Here is a 15,853-nt window from a genome sequence, read left to right on the forward strand (position 1 = left end):
ATTGCAAAATAATCAATAACAAAAAATTATTCATAAACACATATATATACGTATGTAAAAAAGGTATTCATAGTTCCGCTTACCGCAGAAAACCAGGTTTATGTGCGAATGTATACATATTACATGCAAGTAATATTTTGACATCCACCTATTACCCAATCGATAGGCAGTGATGACGGGTTTGTGCTATTCTACCTGCTCTCTGTACTCCGCTGTAGCTCTCTAAGTTATCGATTACGTTATTGAATATTTAATCACTTTATGTTGTCCATCTACTGCCTGGGCAATATCACGGGTCATTTTTGACCAGCTGTTCGGACGCCCAGACAGCGGTCTGTCAGTTGCCTGGTCAGCTGTTTATAAATTATTCTGATTCATCAGGACCCGTGACGTGTTTCAAGTGTTTTGAATTAGGTGGTCGACGTGATATTGTGAAAAAACATATTTCCAAAATATGTGCAGAGACCTGTAAATTTTACATTGATATCAGGTATAGGCATCAATACACACGTGGCCATAGATAGTGGCTAGTCTCTACGTATGGACATTGCAGTGACGTGTAACCGTATGTATATATACATACGGGAGTCTATACCGGCAGGTAGGCGAGCTATATTTAGATAACAATACAAGAATTGAATGAACAAGTTTACGATCATTTAATAGGAAGATTTCGTACCTGTACGAAGTGATAGAATTTAAATCAAGTGTTTGTTTTAGGAATGTGACATTTAGGATAATAGTATGGCATTCACATTGAGTGTCGGGGATAATTCGGTACATTGTGGATGTATTTTACTTTGATGTGTAAATGTGCTACGCCCATAGGAGTGGACGAGTACAACTGATCGAACTATAAAGGTACAGTAAACTGTTTATATCTTTATCATAGCATCACACACAAACTGGAATTGATATTAATTTCAATACTTGATCGAGTGATAGATTTCCCTATTTAAACATTCGTTTCAGTAATCGTTTATTTATTCTGGCTTGTTTCCTGTCTTGTTTTAATTGTGACGTATGAGATACAAAAAATGCCAGTAGTGTTTATGCGTAGTATATCGTTTTGTTTTAACGTGGATTCACGACTCCCTTTTCCAACACAACCCATGTAAATTTAGCACCTCGCTGTGGATAGATATTCCGAGGGTGACCCGGCATTGTTTTATTGCCTTAATCTAGGGTTCATCACTCCTTGAATATATGATGTTCAGTCACGCATATCGTATAGAAGGAAATGACATGCAAGAATTTCGATAGCCAGGCATCTCCCGGGTATCCTGGGACACGAGATTCAGCGATGCTCAACCGAATTTGTAAGGAGTTGATATCACATTACAGAAGTTAGCTTCATAGAGCTAATGTTACATCAGTGCTGCCCGCATTCAACCCACATCACGTTTTTGGCATATCTTATTTGGGCTGAGAGAATATGTTAGGCTTTTGTGGGTAATTGATAAGACGAGGAAGGTAAATTCATTAGAAAATGTGGGAGGAACGTGTTATTAAGAAGCCGAGGTCGGGTTTACAAAAAAGTTCTTGTCAAGTGTAGAAGAGGATAGAGTCGGTACAATAAGAAGGCAGGGCTGGGGGCAGAAGATGGACATGCAAAAAAGGGCAGTGTCTGCCACAGATCTAGACGGTGTCGAGTTGAACACACAGTTGTTAAATTTGCAGCTCAATACAAAGACAGAAAGAGCGATAGGAGACGAGAGGACTATAATCTATAATTGGTTGCGAAAGTGGGGAAATAAATATGAGTTAAGTCATTTTTGCACGTTCATACGGAGGTATGGTGGGTGGAAGATGTTTAGAAACTAAGAAATCACACTTGTCTAACATTGATTTCTATTGTGGAAAACGTATTGTGAGCATTGGAAAGTTTAATATGTAAAATGGATCGTTTGCATTTTTAGAAATACTAACAACAGCTTGTCGCATTCTTTGTATTTTAGTTTTATTTGAATAACAATCCCAGGTACTAGTAGCTAAGCTATCTATAAATAGCTATTTGTACATGAGGATATTTGTGTAATTTGAGCAAATACAGCTGTCGGTGCTGCTAAACCTATTTTCTTTAAAGCTGACTTATCGAACAAAAATGAGTTGGACCAAGACTTTATAGAAATCCAGGTACTTGTCTAGTATAGAGACAAACATATTGTATGTGACATTTCTCATTAGTAAGTATTATAGCTTTATGCAGCTTTACGTAAAAATTAAGGTAAATTACTCCGATAAAAATCACAAATAAGTGGGTAACAGTTCTCCTGTATATCCTAGCCATGTATGGTGACAATACTAATATCTTACTCACATGAAACTGTCAACTCTTTCATTTGAATGAAAGCAGTTTGATCTTTGTTCTCGGCACTGAAGTTTCATTATCTTTCCATATATATTGGCTTTAAGAGTAGACGTTGTAGATAAAGATTTAGTTGATATGAGATCATTTTTCAATGTCTTAATATCTATTATCGTTCCGTAAAAAATAAATAAAATCCATTGTATGATTTGACATCTTTAATGCAATTCATTAAAACGACTCAATTAGGCAACAATGAAACTCATTTTGCCACATATTTGCAGAATATAATAATGGAGATACACTACATAATTAATATATTTTGTATGCTTTTATTTTGACTTTTCAAAAAAGTATTGTTCGTTCGTGTTTTACAACACAAAGCCACGCTATGACGTATGTAAATAACGGTCTTATAATTTAGCCAGTGATATGCCTATTGCATGCAGATAGGGAGATTTGGTACGGATCATGTACAATAGGTAAATGGCTCTGATGGACAACTCAAACCTCAACGTACACAAATATTCGAATAAATAATTCAGGCTTTGCATTCCGTGGATTGAGGACAAATGTCGTATATTTGTTGTAGTTACGCACAGCTGGATAAACATTTACAATGGTGTAATTGTTGGGTTGAATGTCTTAACTATACAACGCCTCATTATAATCTCATCTTAACGAAACCCTAGGTTTAAACCATACTTAGAATGAACCGTAAATTCACGAAAAAATTATCAAAACTGCTTACTGATCATTAAAGCAAGCCTAAAAGATTCCAGTTTTTCGCCACCGATGAGCTAAATACTTTAATTATTTTCATAAGCACCAATAGTAGCTTCAGGCATTTCCTACCTGGGCACTGAGAACCATCACTATATTTTCGTAGATGTAGCTTCGAAAAAGCAAGCTTGCCAATATTTTGCCAATATCAGCAATCTGTATCACATAATTCATTCATGATGATCAAAATGAAATAGATGCTCGCGAAATACACGACAACTAGTTATATATCGTTTATGAATCGTGAGAATACGATATTGACTTCTGAAGATATGGAAATGATACCTATCTTTTATTGTCTGTTTGGACATACAAAAGCTTCAATATTTCTGCCATTAATGAACGACAACAGGGTTTATAATTCTGGTTTTGTAGCAGGATTAATGAGGTACTGAGATACCTGGTATTAATAAGTGACTTAGAACCTCTATCTGGTTACAATGCATTTTTTATTATTAGGTTGGTCTCCACTGTATACGTTACTGCTATTTCATTATAATTAACATTTCTATAGAACACGACGCAAAGCTACCAGTTCAGTAAGAGCATGACATCCTTTAAATACATGTATGTATTGTTAAGATAAGGTCTGATTAGGTTAATAAAAAGAGCTCTAGACACTTCCGTGATGGATGGGTGATATCAAATAAGCACCGCACAAGATCGATTCGATAAAGATAAAATGAAATACACCAGGTTAGCTCAAACTTGGTGACCGTGAGGCAGTGGACAAGCGGTAAATGATAGGCACTTTAACCACTTTGTCATTGCGACCATCGATGGTTGTCTAGTGGTAAATATTAGGCACCTACCAATATTAATGTTAAGCATCTTAACCACTATGCCATTGCGATCATGCGGTGCTGTAGCGATACAGTTGGGGACATTTAACTCAAACGTATCACTGTGAACAAGACTTATGATTGCTTATCGCAGATAATATTAGACACGTTCGCCACTGAGCATCTGTTGTTTAACGTTGGAGAGCTATTGGTAAGTTTTATCAGAATCTTTAACCTCTTTTCTACTGTAGTCAACGGGCTGAAGGCTCATGGTAGAGATGAATGCCAGACTCATTAACTATTTAGTCAAACCTACATTTGATGGTAATGGTAATCTCCTTATTGCAGAATCTATACTCTTCCCGATAGTTTACGGTTTGCGACCGGGTGTCTCTGGGTATATCTTATTGTACAGCACAGTTTACAATGTTGCTGGATAAAAGATCATGATGTGTACTTGATTGTCGATTAGAAAACCCTTTCGTCTACAAATGAAATATTCCTACTGATCCTTTACTAAGTAACACTAAAACAACCGACAGCGCATGCATTAGTCACAAACAGAAACTAGTTACAATTAGCAATGTATGCCATTTGAAATGGGTTGTACTGACTACATACTATACAGTTGTTCTTATTCGTGGGGACAAAAATATCGCTGTAGTTACGAATAAGTTAATTTCCGTGAATAAAATTGATAGAAAGACAAGTAAGATAGTATCGCTTTTAAACCTATTCTGCATTTGGATATTACAAAGTTATCTGCCCTTGAGGGTAGGTTTTGATTGTGGCGTTATGTGTTTGTGAGCGCAACGTCACGCTTTATGGAGTAAACGACGTACAAAATAATGACGTTACACTAGATTCCTACCTGCAAGGGAGCTGACTCTGTAATATGCAAAGACAGAATACATCAGCCTGACTAAGTGAAGACCTGGTAAGTACAAAAGAAAATGACAATAAAAGGATAACAATAACACGTATATATATATATATGTAATTATCACGTGGTAATGATTTCATTATGTAAAGCTGGCTGTCTCTCGGTGATACTGTATATTGTAAAAAAAAGAAGAAGATATTACCTACAGCTAATACCATAACAGATTGATTCACAAATGCGCGAACATTACTACGACTTAATTGTTAATGTGAAATTCATTACAATTCGATATTATATTATTTTTTGCAAGCATTTTGGTTGGCAATAGCTACTAAATGGTATATTTTTTCATTCCTCTGCATTCAAGGACATTGGAATCAATATTTTCAAATCATGATAAAGCTACAGATGTTATCCTTTACATTAACTTTCAGTGGTGATGTAGACAGTAACCTCTCGGTCAATAGAAGTTAATCTGGTTTATGAAAAGCTTATAGCCAAATGTATGGATTAACCTGTATTCAACCTATTGGAGCACTTGCTGAGATATGCTACTGTACGCCGATATATCATTCATTCCCGGTTGGGAAAATCAGAGAAATACAGACACGAACGTTCGATCCTTCCCTTATTCAGTTGTAATCTTTAAACACCTATGTCGTCTGCAGTTATATCTGAGGTTATACAAATGTCAGTCTGAAAATTATTAACCTTTAAAGACATTACTTTGTAATCATCCAGCTATTAAATAAGGCTACATCTAACATGCTGACCACGAATTCGTCATCCCCGAGGAAATCACCAGCTATGTATTTTTAATGGTATATATTTTAGGACTATATATACTAATTAATAACTTTAACGTAGTTATTCATTAGGGTTTCATTTTATGGCTTAATGAACGCATCTGTATCGTTTTGCTAGCATTGCACTTAATATTTTATAACTTAAATCCAAAATTATTATTTCAACAACTCAATAACACTTGATATTTTAAGCAAACCATTTGTTTTATTATGGAACATTCTGAGGTTTACACCAACGTGTGGCAGTGGTCAGTTAAGTAGAACCCTATCTGGTCACTCGCATGTCTGATACTAATCGCAGTCAACACTTACTCCTGTCAAAATAAATATAGCCGAGGAAATGTGTGGGTAAATTATGCTATTTTATCATCGGCATATTTTATACAATTGTAGACGTGCCGTGTGAGGCTAATCCATTTGTTATTCGTCACGACTGTGGTCATTGAAATTTAAATTTCTTTAGGTCTGTATTGAAGTTTTAATCGCTGCTGTAGTAAATTAATATCCCACTTCTATTCTCTATTCTACATATATTTAACCTGTGTTATCGTATCGGCGGAATACACGTTAGAATTTGCCAGATGATTTTTTTTTCTCCTATGATAATTTAATGAAATCTATAGGATAATATCTTACCATGAGACATTATAATGACTGAAAACCTATCCAATGATAAGAAACACAATCAACGAATAATCACCCCGATTTATATACTCATTATTCTTATACCTTTATTGAGGTCCATGTGGTGTTATATTATCCTGGTATAACTAATAATGACCGAGGGCGTATAAATGAGTGTAACTTAACATTATATTAACCAAATAAAAGTCATTATCTATAATTATTTGATTAGATAACATAATTATTTTATAAAAGGTCAACTTTTTGAGATGCCAAATGACAGATACATGACGAGTTGATAGGGTACGTTTGGGTATTATGGCGTTCAGTTGTTATAATGGCAGTATCGACGCGTCACAATAGTGTGATGGAAACACCGAGTCTATCTCCTCGTTACTGTGTCAAAGCAAATCTTAATACTTTTGAATGATGCTTATTTACAGTTTTAACGTTAAATGTCGAAGGGTGTGTGATTTGTAATATTCTTCATTAAAATTTATTTCTGATGATACAATAGTCTATAACGTACTGATTCGTACTCTGTTTTACTTCTATAACTAGTGAACCATATAACTTTGTTAAATTACATTTTTTATAGTTCAACAGCTTAATTTAATTTACTTATACAGTATAGCTTTTTAATGTCACATGCATACAATATATGTGGTGTTTCCCCCTCTATCTCTTTTTATACTCTAGCTTCTGTGATAGATATCATAACTTGGTTGATTACCTGTTTTGTATGTATCCGCTATGTCGCATAAGAATATACATTTTTAAATGTCCTTTAAGTATACTATTTGTCTATACATGCGCAATGGCCTTATTCAAACAGCTGACAAGACGTATTTTATACAATAGAGATGTACAAGAGAGTAGTCTTCCAAAACGCGGGTCAACATCGGAAGGTCATTAGCTTAGAGCACATTATATACGTAGTCATCCGCAATACTGGTGTGTAAATCGTAATGGTATCAAACACACGACGGAATGTACTAAAGGACCTATACTGGATAGCTTTGTAGACAGGAAAGGCCATTTAAAGCGTCAACAGAAGGAATAAGACCAACTCCTCACAAATGTGTTAAATTACAGTCACACACGATATTGCGTAACCTTTAGTAGCCGGTTTGTGTGAATCGGAATGAAATGAACATAGACAGATACAAGAACAAGAATCTGTCTAATTTCCTTTTAATGTTTTGGTTGAGTGGGTATCAGCGGGGAACTGTTACTAAGTTGTAAGCGCGAAGTAAATATCAATGCATTGTATGTCGTTTCACCTTGTTAAATTTCATTTTCTTTTTATAGGTAGAGGCAAATAGGTTCGTATTTGATGACACTTTTTACAAAATAAATAGATAAATAAATAAAGTTGCTGCTTGATCCGTTAGGGTTCCATTTTGCCCATCAGATATATCTACTGTAGATATCATTGGGCGCATTTAACGTTTTGCTTATACAGTACATTGTAGCTGTGCTTAAAAGATTAGTAAGGGACAAAGATTAAAACTATATGTATATAACCCCTTATTCTTAACAGCCAAATCACCATTAATCGTCTAACCCTCTATGATCGCGAAAAACTCCGAACCTAATCCGAAGACCTTGACATATTTGATTGGTAAAACATACTCACATACAAAGTCCGGGAATTTTCTACATGTGTCGTTTCGCAATAAATGTGTAACTTGTTAAATCAAACATTTTTTTTCAAACTATTTGTAACAACTTAGCAATTCAACAGCAACATATAACATGGTAAATATGGTCACACAAAAAAAAAATAGAAAAAAACAACCCCAAAACTGGGAAGCAAATGTTACCACAAATGAATTGTTATTTTTATCAATATATGCATAAATTTGTAATATTACACCTAACTGATAGAGTAGTCTGGTCATGGTGATTTCAATACAATACGGTACATATAAAATGTGTTGCGTTAAACCTCGGGTATCAAATATAAACTATATGTATGTTTTTAAGCGGATATATATGATACCTTGCATCTGAATTATTAATTTATTCAAAATATCGTTTTTGTCTGTTTTTAAATGCTTTCTAAACTGCGGAGTATATCACCAATGTATCGTTTGTTTATAGACCATGGAAACAATGTAACCGATAGCCTATAGCAAGGCATTTAAACCCCGCGGTGACGTACATCATCCACAGGGTCTTGAATTATGTAAACAGTCTTTGTCTATATTGGAAGATGATATTTTATCAGTTTTACAAAATATGATAAGTTTCTATTTTCAACACACAGGGTTGAAATGCCAACGACGTTTTTTGTTGGTGAATGACTGTTTTGGACCGACACGTAAACTGAAGAACGTCGTACCTTATTTACATCTATGTGCACATATTTAGCTTTCCAATATTAATAAACCAATCATGCAGAAACTATGAAAAGGGGATGTTGCATATCGTAAGAATATCTTTAATTTAATTTTCGAGCTCTTTGAAACGATCATTCGAGACAAACATCATGAAAAAGTATCCTAATTAAATGGAATGGGTGTAGTTCATTTGTCAGATTATTAAAATAATTCTGATTTTGGTTGAAATCCGAACTATAACTCGGTTGTATATACATTGTAAATTACACAAGAATCGCTAACGTCATTGAAATAGATGCGACTACCGACGCTGTGATTTTAAACTCGTTTTCATTATTGACAAAAAAACTGTGCTTATCGATTAGTGATCTGCTGTGAGAAGGTAATTGCCCTCTTTTGGTGGGGTAGATATTGATGTTGCTATTTGTAATCGTTTCAAAGGCGTGATCATGCGATCACTAGGAATTCAGATTTGTTTATTGAACATAACGATGCAGAACGGACAAACATATCGTGTTTTGGAAATCTTAAAATGGAATATTATTCTTTATTATGAAATATTGATGACTTACATCATGTAAGTGATTAATCTGTACAGTTTCTAAGAATACAAATCATTGATTGTGAATCGGTCATAAATTGGAGCATTCATTGTAACATGACTCTGCACACAAACCTTCTCCGATGGAGTGAAGTGATATTATTTCAAAATTTTGCCTGAAAGCGACTCAGATAAGATATATGTCTTCATTATCCATAATTATCATTTCACTAACACTGTCAGATAAGTGCGATCCATTAATAAATAGGCTGTGAAAGATATCATAATATTATTACTATTCGAGAAATAACTATGATGTGACGACAGTAATATATTCATTGTGTGTTCATTCGTCTATAACATAGGTCCAGCTTTTCTGTCGTTTTTACAGTAAACACTAGATGTAAATTATGTTGCATTTAATTGACATTGTTACCCTGGTCGACGTAATGTCTTTAAAAACAAGTTGCATATCGATATGATATGTGTACATGACCCACAAGCACGTAATGTTCCCTTAAGATTTCATACCATGCTAAATCCTACGTGGCTGTAATTCAATTATTTGGTGTTTAACGAAATTGATCACAAGTGTGCATGCATCATGGACAAAATATGTAAGCAAATATGTTTTCCTGGAAATAAACGCAGTAGATATGAATCAACGGTAAGACTCATGGATAGTCACCATGCATACATGACGAACAACTGCATAAAGGAAGTGATTTGTAAACATGCAGATGTACCTTATGTTTCAATTAATTGACATTGTTACCCTGGTCGACTTATTCTTTTTTAAAAACAGGTTGCATATCCAAGCACGTAATGTTTCCTTAAGATTTCAGACCATGCTTTATAGACATGCAAAATCAGCTATACATATAGGGTATAATAGTATAATAGGTATAATAGACACCATTCCCCAAGAATTTTACTATTACTAAACAACTTCCCGCGTCAGTATAAAATTTTCTCAGAAATGTAAAACGTCAATTCTACATCTGACAGTGACATGATCACTAACGCTCTAGTCTTTTTTCGGACATCTAGGTATGAATGTGCTATGTTTTTATTGTCGACAATATGAAGTGTACTTAAAGTTATATGCCGGTATAGGTGAGAAATACGTCATTTCGTGGGATAAGGAAGTGAGATTTAATAATGTAAAAGTACAGCACTTTACAGGTACACAGGTAATATCTAAAAACATGTTTCTATCAACAGCACATGGATAAATACTCCAATAATAATATATATGTAACACGCAAATATTAATGCGATCAATCACACATTTCTACTGACATTTTGGGTCTACATGTGTAAAATATCTTAGATAATTGAGTATTTGATGTGCAATTTATTAAACCTAAACGAATTTATTATTTTGAAATTTAGTGAGCATTTTCGGGAGTGACATATCGAATAGTTAAACGCGCTAGATGGTTCTTACGACGTATCCTCGAAATAAAATTCCTTTATGACATATATGTTAAACATTTATTTGTTTCTTCATTAAACATACGAAATAGTGTTTGGATCTAATGAGACAAATTACTGACGTTACATATTGATTATGACGTCAAAATTACCTGTGACGTAATAATAGTGTCATTGCACATGCGCCGTACGATATTTATAAATGTATGATCGAAACAAATCACGCTTGTGCTCGATTTTTAAATCATGTTGTAGGGCCATTAACTATTATAACAATGAGTCAGTGCATGCAATAGTTATCACGGAAACTAATGCACGATATACATACTGGAAAGCACGATGCCTGGTGTAAACACATTCCCTGGTGGAAACACGATTCCTGGTGTAAACAATGTCACTTCTCGATTTTCCCTCACTGTAAATGACGAGATCAGTTAGATACCCGATATCTCTGTATTTACCCAGAGGCGATATAATGTGTTCGTATGGTTCAATTTGATTTCTCCTTGTTAGCAGGTTGATACCGATTCTATCGATCAGGTCGTTATCTGTGTAGACAATCAGGTCGATTTGGGGCCAGACAATTGCTTTAAGCATTGGTTTTATTTACAGGGTGAAATTCTTGGAATTTGTTTTTATTCATATACACCGAAGTAAATGCACACATTCCTGTTTCTCGTTTATGATGACGATTCACTCTGGTCGATTTACCAGCATTTAATATACCTATAATAGCTACAGTATGTGTTTCAAACAAGTCAATTACAAGTTATTACACAAATGTTGGATTTAATAACTAAAACGTTGAACACATATTCCCAATTACTCCGTTCACTCCTCTGTCCGACGTGACAAAATTTCAATCTTGAGTTTGACGAAAATGACCTGAAAATAAAAGCTATCTTAATGAAAGGTCTTTATTTTATGACATGACTACAAAATGCCTTTTCACATTGTCATATTATTCGATAAATACATTGTACCTTAAAACATTTCATCAAAGTTCGTCAATTATAATAGCTTTAAATACTGTATGTTCACTTCAATGTTAAATGCATACACAGTCTTTTTTTAGCTCCGGTTTCATTGACGGTTTCTCCGTTCACTGTACGTTAGATTGTGTCTTGGCAACGCTTAACATAATATTTTCGATAATTCCTAGACAATACTGATTGATCTACTATACGGATATTTGTATTGATCGTCACTCAATTCCCATTATAAGAGCACGATATAGCTCTTGACGTTACGGCGGCATGGCGACAGAAAAAAACACCTGGGAATATGTTCACTTAGTACATTTATGCTGATTTCATCATATTGTTTTTATCGATTTAAGTTAAGATTACAGTAACATCGACTTTCCCGATGATTTCGCTTTTCATCATTCCCGATGGTTTTGCCTTTTAACATCCAGATAGTATTCCTCTTTGATCACTTAGTGTCTAATCATTGTTATCAGACACTACCGGTCATGGTGTTTCTAGAAGACATAGCAAATACCGGATCTGTCATGGTATTCGTAACGAGTGATACACATTGATACACATTGATAATGGAACAATAAATTAATGCAGATCATCTGCAACTTCTCACAAACGGTGGATATATCGACTAAAGGGTTATTCGATTGTATAGGCAATCCATTGCATTAAACAAAGGATGGTATACTTTGCTTATTTGGCATCTCAATAAAAGGTTGGGCGTTGGAGAACACACTGATCAGTCGTCAGCACCTAATTGATATGGTTGAGGGGTTGTTATCTAGAACATATCACATCATTGTCATATATAAAAAAAATACGAGAAAAAAACAGTGAAATGTATCTCAGAAGTATCTTTTTTTCGGTGACAGTTGCTTTTATAAAATTTTGTTTTACCATTGTTAGGGTCAATGGATAGTTGCCCGCCTTTGTTGCTTTCCAATTGAGGAGAAAAAACACATGAATAAAGCATAAAAAGAAACACGATATTGTTTCAAGTATTATATTTTCAATCGATACTCCGGATATATCAATCAGAATGCTGTATACACATTGCTGAGAACCCTTAGTGACTAGGAAATTATTATTCATAATAAGATAGCATGCAACAGCCACCAGGTGAAACTGATCCAATGGCCTTGTTGGGAGGCTTACTGGATACAATGCATAAATCAATAATATAAACACGATGTGTGGTGTGTATATTTGTACATAGCATACTATCGGACAATGCTCATATCACGCCAGTGTCACCTCACTGTATAACATCTTCATGAATTCCAATTTGTGCATGATTTACATCATAATATTATTGCGTGGGTCGACCGTCGGCGGTGCTACCTAATGACTTTGCACTAATGTCCAGGTATGGGTTCACGTTACTACAGGTAGACAGCATATTACACACGTACTCTACACATGCCACCGGTGTCGACCTAGATGAAAACTGGTCACGAAATTAAGTCTCGTGCTGTTGATGATTTAGATATCAAACCAATGACGTCACATTTTACAATTTTACCATATATTGAATGAAAGGTTATTGCAGGACTGATGTTTGATTGGTTGTTTCCCTTAATAAACGAAAAAGCATTCAACATCGTCCACAGTATACAATAAACCACTCCTTTTTCGTGAGATATAACTTTTTGCCTAATTTCACGGGGGAGCTTGAACGCGAATCATGGAAACCTACCGCATTACGCCCCTTTATTTGACGCCGTTAGCCGTCGGGCGGCGCTGCCTACTTTTGGTTGTTCCGGTTTGGACGGCAGTGTAAACACGGACATGCCGCATCGTACGCCAAGTCGACGTGCTTCTGTGTAAAATGTTACATGAATGTAAAGTATTCAGTAAACGCGTTTTATTGCGAATTTATGAATTCGTAAATATGTTGTAACGTGGAACTAAACTGTTGTACCGTGACGATTAGTGTCAGTAACAGCTGCCGTCCTACAACAGATAGAAAATAAACTGAACTGATGTACAGTGACGATTGGCGTCAGTAACAGCTGTTGTCCTACAACAGATAGAGAATCTATACACAGACAAACACAAAATCACACCAACATATATTGATAAAAAGTAGAGAGAGAGGGAGAGAGTTCCTTACACGATCGTACTATGTGTGTTGTCATAAATCTTATTCTCGTTGGGTTGGAGAGTATACCGCTTTGATACCTTCAACGATCAATAGCAGGTGAAAAAATGGTACACTGGGGTAGTGCGAACATGTCAGAAAACAGTTCAATTATTTAGAGTACAGGCGAGTAATGATCTAAATCTTCTTGGCAAAGGAGTCAAAGATGTTTACGGTATAGCATACTAGGAAGTAGATACATTGATTAGGTTTAAGTGCACATCACGGATGTCATATTCAGCTCAGCATTAAACAAATCGATGTGGCTGAGTTTTCGCCTTTTCCATTTACTGTGAAATGATTTATTACAATACTTGTCTTTGATCTTGTAATTGTACTCCCTGAGTAGACTTTATGCAGCCTGTTAACGCGTAAACTAACCTGACGTTACAAGGAGATGTACATTCTTTGATTTTGATAAAAATACTAAACCAGGTAGCTTACAACCCTACAAAAATAACGTTTTCACAGTACGTTATTGTCGTTTCACTTAAAATGTTTAGGTCTCGTGATTTTTGTATTGTTAGTGATCTTATCGATGCTTTAGTAATGATGACGAACTTTCGATAATGTACTTAGTATGCTTATTTGTGGTTCGGAAGAAAGGTAATGATAGGCGAACAAGTCCGTTTAGAAACCAAGATATGTAATATACATGATTAATTATACTTGAGCATTGGTGTCACTGTTTTTTTAAATTTCATCGGGGTATGGAAAAATGTGTAATGTAGTAATATTTTTGTTTCCAATCAAGTTTCCTATGTCTGCAACATGTGTATTGTGTAAATATGTTTATAACGAAATGGCTTCTTTAGTCCCAAAGATAATGGACAATGATATTTAAATGAAATTAGATATATCATCGTATATGGCATTAATGAACTCATTTGATATCGAATTGATCTTTTATTACTTCCTTTCACAAAATCTTTTGTTTGAACACTTCATTGAACAGGAACATAAATTCATATGCATCTCAACAAATTTTGCTTAATAATGTTGTCTAGATATAATGAATTTTATTTGAAAAAATGGCCAAATGTGTATTTTATATATGAACAAGTGTACATCATAATATAGTATTATCAACATTTATAAGCGAACAACACTTACGCATAATGCATCACCATTTGTCTAATTTCCCTCAGGAGAAAGAAATCAATTCGAATCGATAACTGGTGATGTTCAGTAATTGCCCAACAACAAGCGTTTGATTGATATTCAAACGTTCAGGTGATGTCGGTTGCGTACGTTGCCTCGTTATCGATTTAATCAATGGGCGAGTTATTTTTATTCGTTAATATCACGGTTGTGGTAGTATTTAACAATAACTTGTTATTCTTACTTAATGCGTACAGACTTACATTAAATAATACAGGCAGTAAATAGGTCTTTGAACATTAAAACACAGATTGCCCTTGTATTGCTGATGTATGCTGGTCCTTCAACAATCAGCATACACAAGTGATGGTGGGTTAATAGGGTCAGTCTATCGGTGAGCAAAATAGCATACAAAGGAATATATATGAAAACCTGCCGAACAGGTAATGCTAGAAGGTTGATATGACAAAGGAAATATAGAAACTAAATTACTTTTTAAAAGCCATTCTTAAATAATTTCTTTATTGGTCAGTATTCATATATTAAAAAACAATGTTTACGAGATACATATCTAACCTCCCATACATAAACAGTGAAGTAGAAAACCTCGGATGTAAATGTTTATTTCCAGTCCAGTGTGTTATTTAATATCATGACAGTCAAAACAATCGGTTACTGACATATGAATTCCAAAATAACTTAAAAAACATATTTTTACATAAAACCACGAAGCATTTTTTTTTAAATAAGAAGCAATTGTTCTACTATTTTTATGAAATATAAACATACCGATGGAATTCATGATCGTATAGCTTCACAATACGCGGGCTTCGAGATCCCAAACGACGTGGATATCTTACTGTACAATTTACCGTCGATTAGTCCAACCTTCCGGTGATTTTGAAGTCACGAAACTCAAGTCGGATGATAACGTCATAATCACCGGATGATAGGACTAATCGTAAATTTGTACTTTACCCACGTCGTTTTGGGATCTCAAAAACTCCCGTATAAAGCAGGTCTGATCTGTACGCTAAACCCATAACGGAGCCGGACTCGAGGTAGGTTCACAAACGCAACAGATGGCTAACTTTGAGTCAAATTTTGTGTCTCAGATAAT

At 34.8% G+C, this 15,853-nt stretch overlaps 1 protein-coding gene across 2 annotated transcripts in view; it reads left to right on the forward strand.

Moving 5' to 3' along the window:
- Positions 1-15,853, forward strand: part of LOC138306687 (beta-1,3-galactosyltransferase brn-like) — a 67,849-nt gene that overhangs the window by 16,983 nt on the left and 35,013 nt on the right. The window contains exon 1 of one of the 2 annotated variants that reach the window (XM_069247132.1): positions 399-861. The exons of the other annotated variant lie outside the window; for it this stretch is intronic. The gene's annotated coding sequence lies outside the window, so the exon portion shown is untranslated. Of the gene's footprint in view, positions 1-398; positions 862-15,853 lie in introns of those variants that run through there. 2 annotated transcript variants of the gene reach the window in all.

This window comes from Argopecten irradians, chromosome 13 (genome assembly GCF_041381155.1).
Source record: "Argopecten irradians isolate NY chromosome 13, Ai_NY, whole genome shotgun sequence".
Classification (NCBI taxonomy): Eukaryota; Metazoa; Mollusca; class Bivalvia; order Pectinida; family Pectinidae; genus Argopecten; species Argopecten irradians.